An 11,758-nucleotide genomic window follows, 5' to 3' on the forward strand; every position below is an offset into this window, starting at 1 on the left:
TTCATGTTGCCTGTAATAAGCCAGGAGGGAATCTTTTACCTTCCTGCTCCACAGCAAAAGTGACCCTATCTATAAGGCGAGTATAGCTGTCCGGGTCCCAAAGCTGACACGTGGTAAGCCACAGATTAAAGGGGAGAAGAAGGTCCCAATATACTTGAAACTGTTTGAAAGAGATCTTACACCAGTGAGTGTCTAGGAGACCGGCAAGGGCCCGAACTTGTGGGGCTTGCTTAGCAGATAGGATGTTACCCATTGCTAATGGCCTTTTGGAGCCGATAAGAAAAGGGGCCCTTACCTTGAGAGCGCGGCGATGGGAGCCAAGGTGCATGGTGAGACAAGGGGTCAGAGCCGATGGGACTCTGACGGTGGTCGCAGGCCAAGAGAAGGCCCCGACAAGGGGAGGGCGGAACGACAAGCAGTGGAGCAAGGCAAAGGGGAGCAATCGCGGAGGGGAGGAGGCAGAGGTGCAGGCAGGGGTGGAGGTGCTCAGGCACACGCTCCTGAGAGTTTTATTGGTGCCTCTTAATCATAGCGGGTCGGTATAAGCCCCTGACATGGAAGGAGAAAGCCATCCAGCGATTCTCCCAGACCACCGTGGATGGTATGAGGTCACCAACGTTCAGGAGCAGCAATGCAGAGCAAAAAGATAGGGGTGAGAAGAGAGGAGAGCGTAGGGCTATGGTAGGGTTACTTCAGACGTGCAAGCGCATGCTCCCGAGAAATCCAAGGCTCCTCTTAATCATAGCGGGTTGGTATAAGCCCCCGACATGGAAGGAGAAAGCCATCCAGCGATTCTCCCAGACCACCGTGGATCATATGAGGTAGCCAAGGCTCAGGTAGCAGCAATGTTGCATGAGAGAAGTCCCAAGGTGAGAAGAGAGGAGGGGGGGGCCGCCAGGTTATGAAGTGAGGCTGTGGTGGAGTTGCCTTGCCCCACGTTGTGCTGTGGTGGGGTTGCTTTGCCCCACGTTGTGCTGTGGTGGGGTTGCCTTGCCCCACGTTGGGCGCCAGCTGTGGCGGCTTGCTCGGTCAGTAGAGGTGGGGTCTGGCTGCGGACGAGGGGTCGGTCCAGCTCTGGATGAGGGGTCGGTCCCGCTCGGGACGAGGGGTCAGTCCCACTTGGGACGAGGGGTCGGTCCGGCAGCAGACGAGGGATCGGTCTCACAGGGGTTTCGCGGTTCGGCTGACGGGGTCACCCGGCAAAGCCGGCGACGAAGGGGTCACCCGGAGAAGCAGGCGACGAACTGGGGACAAGGGAGGCCAGGCCCTTGTCGGGGGCTCTCAGGACTGGAGGGCGCACAGCAGAAGAACTACCACAGAGATGAGTTAAACACACAGGTCCACTTTATTGAGGGAGAGGCAACAGTTTTATAGGGGCTGGGGAAGGCTGATTGGTCGAAGCCACGCCCTGTTCTGATTGGTTGCTGGAGAAAGGTCAGTGGGCGGTACTGGATGGGGGAGGGGTGGTGATTAGGGATTGGCTGTTGCTGTTGCTGGGGGAAGTGGCAGGGTTTAGTGATTGGTGGCTGCTCTTGCTGGGGTAGAGGGCAGACTTGAGTTTCCCACCCACGCCTGCCTGTTGCTGCTGTCGGGGGGAGGGAAAAGGGCAGACTGGATTTTTCCACCCATGCCTGGCTGTTGCTGCTGTCGGGGGGGAGGGAAAAGGGCAGACTGGATTTTTCCACCCATGCCTGGCTGTTGCTGCTGTCGGGGGGGAGGGAAAAGGGCAGACTGGATTTTTCCGCCCTGCGCCTGCGCAGGGAGAAAAAAGGCATCGTGTGGCACTATCTGGGAGGAGGGCCGGCCGCGGAAGCATGGCTGCCAAGAAGGGGAGACCCGAGGGCACTCTGCGCCCATGCTGAGCTCCTCTCAGGGGTGGCGGTGAGTCCAACCAGCCACCCTAGCCTACTGCAGCCACTCCCCCGCCAGGCCAGCAAACCACACTTCAGCCGGAGGGGTGACCGCAGTGTCCAAACCTGGTGAGGCTGGTGGAGCTGAAAAGAGGAGGTGGGAAAGCAGGAGCAGAATTCTCCCATCTGATAGTGCTGAAAGGAAAGTGGTTTGGTAGGTGTAGCGGTGTTGTATCTTTGATGAATTCCAAAAAGAAAGACTGGATTATGTTTGTAAACTTATTTTTTCCTCTGGGCATATTAGATTATATTGGATTCACAGGTTTACTTGATTAAATAATTAGGTAAACCTCTTCTGCCAGCAGGGTGTTGGGTCCCCACCCCTTGGTGGTGATAAAAGACATGACAAAGGACAGAGTTGAAGGTTCTTAATGTTGGAGTTTTGATGCTGGAGTTATATGTTGAAGCCTTAAGCTAGAGCCCCAGGACATAAGCTCATGGAGGAAAGAGAAGCCAGCCCCAGGAAGAGAAGAACATTGAACCAGAGAAAAGCAAGCCCCAGGAATGTAGGAACCCCAGAAGCCTGAACGCTCGCAGACACCGGCATCCATCTTGCTCCAAATAGACTTTGGTGAGGGAAGTAACTTATGCTTATGGCCTAGTGTCTGTAAGCTCCTACCCCCAGTAAACACCCATTATGAAAGCCAACTCATTTCTGGTATTTTACATCAGCACCCCTTTCCTGACTGATACAGTGGGCGAGGACCAGCACCCCCTCCTCTGCCCTTGGGGAAGCTGCACCCGGTGATCTCACATGGGAGCAAGTGTCTCTGGATCACTGCCCTGCAGTAGCCCACCCAAGCATGGAAGGAGCATAAGGGTCAAGAGGGAATGGGTGGGGCTGAGGTGGCCGGCGTGAATGCTGTGGAGAAAATGAAGACTATGGGGAGCTCCTTGGGAGCAGGGTGCTCGGGAGGTGATGCCCACCTCAAAGCTGGCCCCTTCCTCTGTGCCCTGCAGTGTTGGAGGCATAAACCACTCCAAAAAATGCCTCATGGTGGATTTAGACAAGACTGCTCAGGACACGGGAGGCCACTGATGGAAGAGTGCACAGGCTTTACCCGAGTTCCCAGGTAGTTTTAGGGGGTCCTGGCTAGAGCAGACACCAGTCGCTGTGGGTGTCACTGCCCTGCAGATAAAGCAACAGTGAGGAGAAGGGGAAGCTCCCAGGACAATGGGCCGTGAACTGATGTGGGCCCCCAGGTACACGTTTTCCTCCTGCTGTGCTGCGAAAGTCGTAGCATCTGTGACTCACCTGTGCAAAACAGCAGCTTGATTAACCACCAGCATGTAGTAAAACCCCTGGGAGCAGGGAGGCCACAAGGAGTTGGGTGCTCAGTTTTGTGAAGGAGAACTTCCTCCAAATGTGAGGGTACCTCCAGGGATACCCCTGGAAAGTCCTATAGGATGTGAGGGGGAATAAGGGATGGGGGTGATGCAATGCTCTCTTCCACACCTGGCTGTGCTTTCCTTTCTCCTTGCTGGACCCCACTCTCCAAAGACACATTGCTGCTCATATGGCCCCATCTCAAGGGCCGATGCTGTGCTGCGCTGTGCGTGGTAATCAGCTCTTTAGGAACACATGTGAGCATGTACATGTGTAGGTGTACTGCACACTTAACTGATAGACTGCATGGCACACTTAGGCATGGTGATACACGTGCACTGCTCTCTCCTGTAATTCTGCACAGCCAGTGCCTGCTCACACAGTGCTGTTGCTGAACTCATCTTCTTATTCAACCTGAAGCGCCTACATGGCCATTGGCTGGCATTCTTGTGTATGTTGACAAGTAAGAGTCAGGCAAAGCAACAGACAGAAGCCAGAAACTCACTCATTTGTCAATGAACTGAGAGACCCCTTGGCTGAATCAGGTAATAGTTTTCAAATACTGGGAGAATTTCCTGAATATTTGTGCTATTCACTGTGTAATGGTTACAGAAGTGACAGACTTTAACATTCCATTTGCATTATTCATCTCCATCACTATCTTAAATCTGGGCAATCAGAAAACCTACATCAAGCCCTGGTTGGCAAAGCTTGTGGATTTCTGGGTTGTAAATGGCATAGTTCAAGATTCCACTTTAAGTCTCTGAATGCAGAGTTGGGAAGCGATACAAAGTAGCATATCATTATATAATATTTCTACTCTATATAGAAATAAAGCATAGTAAAACAAGGAAGTGATGAATTTGTGTATCTGCTACTTAGTTTCTGATCATATTCCTTCTCTTGCAGCATAAATACAGCTGGTTTTGCTGATGACCATGTTGAGCATCAGCTTCCAAGTCTGTGCAAGCGTGCCAGCACAGCCCAAAAAGGACACGCCCTCAGGCTCTTCCTGCATCAGCATGGCTGACCCCAGACCCACTGGGGAGCTGGCCTGGGTGTAGAAATGCAGTGATGAAAACAAGAAAATGCTGTCTTTGAAAGGAGGATGTAGCTGGGTGATGAGGACAGCGTCTCGGAGAAGGAGGCTGGCTGCCTTGGTGACTTCTCAGACAGGTTGTGTTCCCTGAGCAGGTGAACTGGACTGAACGGAACCCCGAGACTCAGTGGAGCTGCTGCTGGGGCACACTGGGGAGAAATGACCACTCATTCTCTGGAGGAGCCACTCAAGAGCAGGTGGGAATTTCCATTTGGATGGTCTTGGGAGAACCCCCACTTTGGGCCGGGCTGGACTGTAAGTTTGGCCCCCTCCAGCCACTTCCCCACTGCCCACCTCCAGTCACAAAGACTCTCAACTCCGTGGTTTCTCCACCTGGCACAGGGCGCCCCTGCCCCTCAGCTGTGTGTGCAAACCCTGCTTGGGATAGGAAAGATTTTACCCAATCGGGAGACCTTGAATGAATGCATCTGATCAGCATGCTCATTGAAACAATCTTTATTTTTGTTCCAGGTATTAATTTTGGATTCTCCAAATTTGCATGTTCATCAGCTCTTCTCTTGCAGATGTCATCTCTAATTGTTACAGCCTCATGCTCAAATGCACTTTGGAATGTGTGGGCCCAGAGAAAATGTGGGAGCTTTGGGCCTAAATGTGCCATCCCTAATTGTGCCATCACCAAGAAGCTTGTTGTTTTGCCATCCAGCATAGATGGACCTTAAATTTCTGCCTACAGAAACTTCTTTACAGCAAAGTTTTCCTTAAAATCAGATTTGGGCATAGTAGGTTTGTTTAATGTGAGATGTGTGTGCCTTTTAGAATCAGTTTCCTTTATTGATGACTGTTGGTCTTGAAAGTCATGATGAGTAAGCAGGTTTGCATAAAATTGCTTTCTGCCTCAGGAGACCAGCTGAGTATTTTGATATTTTTGATAAAAGGAGGCAAAAGGCCTTAGGGGACTCTGTTAGAGAAAGCAGCTGAAAATGAGGGGGCCACAGTGCCTCCTTCTTTGGGGTACTAAGCTCAAAGGGGGCCGCCCATGTGGAGTCAGGAAAGGGGACTGATAGCCCCACACTGAGGGCCATGGGTTTTCTCAGGAGGTGCGCGGTGGTGCAGACGTGGCCCCCTCAGGTAGCTGGAGGAGAAGCTCCATGAAAAGAACAGCCGATTTATGCTGAGAAATGTCTCATTACTCCAGCATCATAAAAGTCTACACAAGTGCCCATGAAGTGTATGCAATTAGGCAAATCAAATTGTAACTGAGAGGATATATTCCTAAATGTCAAGTGTGTGAAATCTGGGCAATGTCATATTTTACCACATTCTTGGATACTTGGGTTGCATTTAGTTAATATGGGATAGCTGTTCACTGTTGTCTGGTTTTCTATTTTCATTCTTCCTCACTTTGCTTCTGTTGTTTACCTCTAAATCTGTTGTAATTTTTTAACTTTTAATTTTGAAATAATTTCAAACTTACAGGACAGTTGAAAAATAATGCAACCTCATACCGAGAATCCAGTATACTGCCACCCCACCCCGGATCCACCACTTTTAGTGTTTTGCCACTTTTGCCACATCCTTCTCTATTAATCATCTATTTTCTGAATATTTGAGAGCAAGTTGCCCACATCATGCTCCTTGAACACATGATACTTCCATGAACATTTTGTAAGGACAAGGATATTCACTTAAGTACAATTACCAAGTCAAGAAATTATCTGTGATATAAAGCTTATCATCTATATTAAATTTTTTATGTTCCAATTATGTCTTTTTGAAACTTTTGTCCTCCAGTCTTAGATCCTGTATTGCATTTAATTTTCATTATCTCAGTTTCTTTCTTTTTTAAATCATAGAAACCTACAGAGCTTAAGCTTTCCCATCCCTACCACTCCCAAGCATGCCTGTCAGGGGGGTTCATCACATTTCAATGTTTCAGGCCCCTCCCACCACCCATTCCTAGAACTTTCCCTTCCCCCCAACCAGAAGCCCTGCGCTCATTTTGCATTCACTCCCCAAAGTCTCTGCAGCCTGCACTGTTTACCTGTACTCTGCTTTCTTTCTCTGTGAATTTGCAGGTTCTATGATATTTTCTTTGTGGTTAACATGGAGCTTAAATTCAACATCCTTAATCTGTAACAGCCTCATCTGCTTTGACACCAACTTAACTTGGATAGCAAATGTAACCTGTGCTCTTATAATCCTCCAGCCCGCCACCTGTATGCGGTGCTGGTTGTAAATTACGTACTTACACATTACGAGTCCCAAATCCTTAATTTATCATCGCATGTTAGGCACCTACATTTTAGGTCCTGTAGGAAGTAAAGAGTGAAGTCACACAAATAATACAACCGAGCCGGCATTTATCTTCCCCCACAGCCTGTCTTTACCGGCATCTCCGTTTCCTCCTGGGGCTTCGGGCAGTTGTCCAGTGTCCCTTCCTTTCACCCTCAGAGTGCACATTGGCACCCTGGGGCAGGTCTGATGGTGGCTTCACCCCCAGCTTCTTCATCTGGGCATGCTGTACTCTCTCCCTCTTTTTGAAAGCTTTGCCAAAGAGAGAAGTCTTGGTGGGCAACGTTGCTTCCAGCACTTTGAATACATCCTCCCGGCCTTCCTGCCCCTGTGGTTTCTGGTGGGACTTGGCCCTTGCTCTTTCTGAGCCCGGGATGTGATGTGCTGCTTCTCTCCATCATTCTATCCCCTGCAACCACCTCATCTGCGTGGGGGCTCGGGGCACCGACTCCCCAGGTCTTTCCCAGCCTGGAAGGCTTCTCCCTGGGGCCTCTCTAACCCCCTGTGTTTACCCTCCTCTGCTTCAAACCTGGAGCAGCCCCTCTCTTGACGATCCCAGGGAGAGGGTCCCCCGGGGGTCCCGCCTCTGGCCAGTGAAAACCCTCTCACTTGGTTTATTCCAGCATTTCCCTCCCTCACTCCGTTCTGCTCATGAGGTCCCATGTGTCAGGGAGGCCTCTCCGCTGGCAATGGCGTGTCCTTTGACACGAGTCTAGAGGCCGTCCTGCTCACTGGCCTTCTGCACTGAGCTCGTCCTAGTGCTTGCCAGGGCTGCTGCGTCCGTGTCTTCTCTTCTCAGTGCTGCCACACTGGTCCTTCCTCGCTCACCACCCAGGGGTCCTGGCCACCAGCCACCAGTTCTGTGACCACCACCCGGGGCCTCTTCTCTACCAGGGGCCAGGTGGGATTTCCTCGGGCATAGCCCCTGTGGTCCACCCATAGCTTGGGCCAAACCGTCCTGCCTGTACCTGTCTGGAGGGGCCGCTGGGCTCTGACCCAGCAGTGCCAGAGGCCCCATGCATGGCCCCCAGCTCATGATGGGGAGGGGGACCTTTAGACTCCCCCAGCCCACTCTTCACATCTGCAATCCCGTGGCTCTCACAGGGGGCCGGGCAGTTGAACTGCTCAACACCGATGAGCACGTGCTGGCGCCGGGGGGAGAGGGGGTTGCGAGAATGTGGATCAGGAGCCTTTGTGGTGCCCGAGGCCGGCCCTGCCATGGGTGCCCAAGGCCTGCCGTCAGGGTGCCCTGCTGTGAATGCCCTGCCGTGGGTGCCTTGCTGTGGGTTCCCGGGCCCTGCCATCAGGGCACCCTGCCGTGCTGCAGCACTCACCCCTTGCTTGAACCATTCTCCTTTGCCCAGCAAAGGCCCCAGGGCTGAGGGCTGGCTGCCCTGGGCCCTGGGCACCTTGATGGCCTCCTGGCCTGGGGGCTCGTCTGAGCCGTGCCCATCCCCTCCACCTGGAGGAGCAGCAGGCTGCAAAGGGCCAGTGCTGGGCCAGGCCCTGTGGGTGAAGGGGACTTGCTCCTTCTCTCCCCTCTGTGCCCCAGACCTTCTGCCCCCGGCCCCCTCTGCCACCCCCCAGGACGCATGTGCCCAGGAAGCTGGGATCACCCACCTGCACATCTCTGGGCCCCTCCTGGTGCCAAGGGTGTCTCTCCCTGAGTGGAAAGAGCATCTCCTCAGTCCTCCCATGGGCGGAAACTGAACGGTTTTAATATTCCATACAGCTGTGCGACTGTCCCACCACTTTCAGAGTAACAGGATCCCATGTCCTCCAGTCACTCGAGCACTCAGCTCTTTCCTCCTGCCTGCCTTTGCGGCCCTGGCCCTTACTCCTTCGCATTCCTCACTCAGTTGCTTGGATGAGCTGCTCGGCTGCCTTTCCGTTCTCTGAAAGATTGGACCCATAGTTGCCTGCCCAGGTCCCCTGTCCCCCAGAGGAAAAGGCAAGGAAGCCCGAGTGCCTGCTGGACCCCGTAAGTCATGAAATGATTAAGCCCTGGCAGGTGTCCAGAGCTCCGTGGAGCCTGCAGGAGCCGCTGTCACTGAGGTGACCGGCTGGGGCTGGGGGCAGGGGCTCTCGCCCAGTGGCCTCAGACTCCGGCCTTCCTGTGGAGCTAGGGATCCGGGAGGATTTAGGGCAGGGACTTGGCTTTGCTGGTGGGTCCTGCTGTCACCTGCAGGCCTGGGCAGGGGCCACACCCACCTGCATCCTCCAGAAGTCCTGGCTTTCCTGCACTTGCAGCCCCGTCCATGCCCAGTGCAGGGCCCAGTGAAGGTCAGGGGCCTCCTGGAGTTGGTGCCAGCCCCTCCCACCTGGCCACTGCAGGGGTTCTCGCCACATCGTTCACGACCCTCATCTCATCTGTAAGGTGACAGGAGTCACAGGTTAGAATTTCAGGGGCCCAGGAAGGGACCACCCAGCACCATGCAGGGGCGCCCGTGTTTTCACTCCATGAGCCATTTGGGCACTTCCCGGGCCACCTGTGCAGAGCCGGGGGAAAGTCGGCTTCCTGCACGGGGCCCCTGCCCCTGCCTCCCCTCCGGGAAGCCCCTCCCTGAAGGCCCTCCCCCGCACCTGGGCCGTCCCAGGTGAAGGTCACCTTAAGCCCTGCACAGAAGTGGCTGCAGCCTCCCTGGAATGTGACTGCACATCTGGAGAAGCCCGTGCACTGGGGTGGGCTGGCACTCACAGCTCTGACCTCCCAGGACTTCCCCTTCGCTGGCTTGCTTTCTGCACATGGCGTGTGTGGGTGCTGCGTGGGCTCTTTCGTGGTGGGCTTTGTGCTTCCACAGTGATCTCAGAGGGCGTTTCCCCTGCAGGGATGCGGGAGCAGTCCTCAATCCTGGCACCAACTGCAAGTTTGGGGGTTTCCCAAGTCACCCCATTTGACAATTTTCGAGGAGGACCCACAGGGCCCACTGCATGCTGCTCTGCCCACGGCATGTTAAAGTCCGAAGGACAAGCTACATGGCTGAGTTGAGGGGTGTACAGGCACGGGGCCTCCACTGCCCTCCCCAGCGTGTGTGTGGCCTGACCCCAGGGGCCCTGAGCCTGCACAGGGGTGTCCAGGGGAGTCCAGGGGAGCCCGGGGGTGTCCAGGGGAGCCCAGGTGTGGGGCATCCACTGCCCTTCCCCAGCATGTGTGACACCCAATCCCAGGGACCCTGAGCCATCCAGGGGAGTCCAGGCGTGGGGTGTCTGCTGCCCTCCCGGAGGCAGGACAGTCACCTTCCCCAACGCGTGTGACTCCTGACTGCATGGGGCCCTGAGCCGTCCAGGGCTTTCCCAGCTCCAAGACTGAGGCCATGGCCGCCCTGGGAAGCAGCTCTGCCGGGCTGAGGCCCACCCTAAGGCCCCCTGGCCGTCCAAGCCATGGCAGGGCTTGGAGCTGCCCTCCCTGAGCTGAGGGCAGCAGCCAGCGCTCTCCGGCAAGGTCAAATTCATTCTACATGCTCCTCAACTCAACAAAGGAAAAGGTGAGCTCAAAATCATTTTGGAATGACTGCAGTAGCTGGTACTCGAATGAAGATGCCTACACGGCCACAGGCACATGTGGAGGGCCTCCCAGCAGACGTTCTGGAAATGCCGCTCCTGATTCCTGCCTGGACCTAAAGCCTTTATGAACCCGAGAAATCACTGAACTTCTGTGATCAGATTTATCGAATTAAAAGGTTGAACATGTCCCAGTGTAAAGATGCTAGGATTTTAAGTGTTTGCCTCATTTATTGGATTACCAATGTTTTATGGTTATTTTGCATTTAGGAAGATACTTGCGTAGAGTATTTCAATTAAAAAAATCTTATACAGAAAATCTGATCTAACATCATAATCACTGAAAAAATATGTAGGAGATGCTAGTCTCCCCCAAACAAGTCTTCTGTTAATTTTGTATATCTCCACATTAATTTCTTTGAGTAGGCCAAAACCACTGGGAAATGTGTCAGCCAAATATGAAAAAGCATGTGTTCTTTGGTCATCTACGTTGAACTCGGGAGTGGCTGGACCTAGCTGAAGAGAATTCTTGATAGGTGCCTCCTGCCACCAGGGCCTATAAAGGAAGTTTATCATAGAAGAAGGAAAATGCAGAATAGACGCCACAGTAAATGAAGGGGGTTTTTCATGATTAAATCAGTGATTCTCCATTTCTGATGTGCTTGCTTGTGATGATTAAGTCTATAAAATTAGAAGCATTTCATGAGGAAAAGCTGTGATGAGGGTAACTGCTCTAGCAGGGCTGGGAATGACTCCTCTCCCCAAACGCCCAGGACGAGCAGCAGCTGGAGCGGCTGGGAGTCCACCCGGCCCTGCGTGCGTTATTTCCCTTTCTGAAGAATTAAAGGCTTTTGACAGAGACACCTGCAGTTTCCAGCCTTGATTGACAGGATAAATAGCAATCTCACAATTTTCTCAACCATGAAATGGGGAAGCAGCAGGGTGGGGGGGGTAGCTATAACAAAATCCTTCAACAGACAGAGTGAGGTGGACGCAGGGGTGGTGATGCTGTCGGGGTGGGGTGGGAAATGGAAACTGAGCCAGCCAGCATCTCAGGGGAGGTGATTCGATAGAGGAGTAAGGGTGTAAGGCCACTAGAGGGCAAATCGGAGGAGACCAGCAGCCCTGGACTCATCGGTTACGCTGCGGCTCTGAGCTGCAGTGGTCAGCTTTAGTTTGGTTTCTGCCTTGGGACGGGGTTCACGTGTGGGGTGCCGAGGTGGCCAGCCAGCTAAGTGACTCCAGAGTGGCAGGCAGAGGTGAGCAGAAGGAGCACTGCCTCCCGTGTCCACAGACCCGGCACGAGGCAGAACGCCCGCACACGCCAGGCTGGGGTTGTTGTCTGCAAGGCAAGGGTGACGAGCACCTGCCTGAGGGAGGGGTAGCTGCTGGCCGCGCCAGCCCTCGCCTACCCTGACATCTGCTGCACCCGAGAGTGTGTGAGCTTTGGCCTGGGAGGCTGGCCCCCGGCCCCTGGGTGCAGGCTTCAGGGTCACCTATGAATGAAGACACCCATAACTTCTGCTTTACCTAGTGACCAGGAAGAGGCGGTTTAGGAATGATCCTGGAGGGAGTGGTGTCCACAGCCCAGGAGGGACCCCTCCAGCCTCCACAGCCCCAGCCACGCCGTCCCGAGGCCCCGGGACCTCGGGATCCTTTCCAGCCCGA

The sequence above is a fragment of the Dasypus novemcinctus genome, chromosome 6 (genome assembly GCF_030445035.2).
Source record: "Dasypus novemcinctus isolate mDasNov1 chromosome 6, mDasNov1.1.hap2, whole genome shotgun sequence".
Lineage (NCBI taxonomy): Eukaryota > Metazoa > Chordata > Mammalia > Cingulata > Dasypodidae > Dasypus > Dasypus novemcinctus.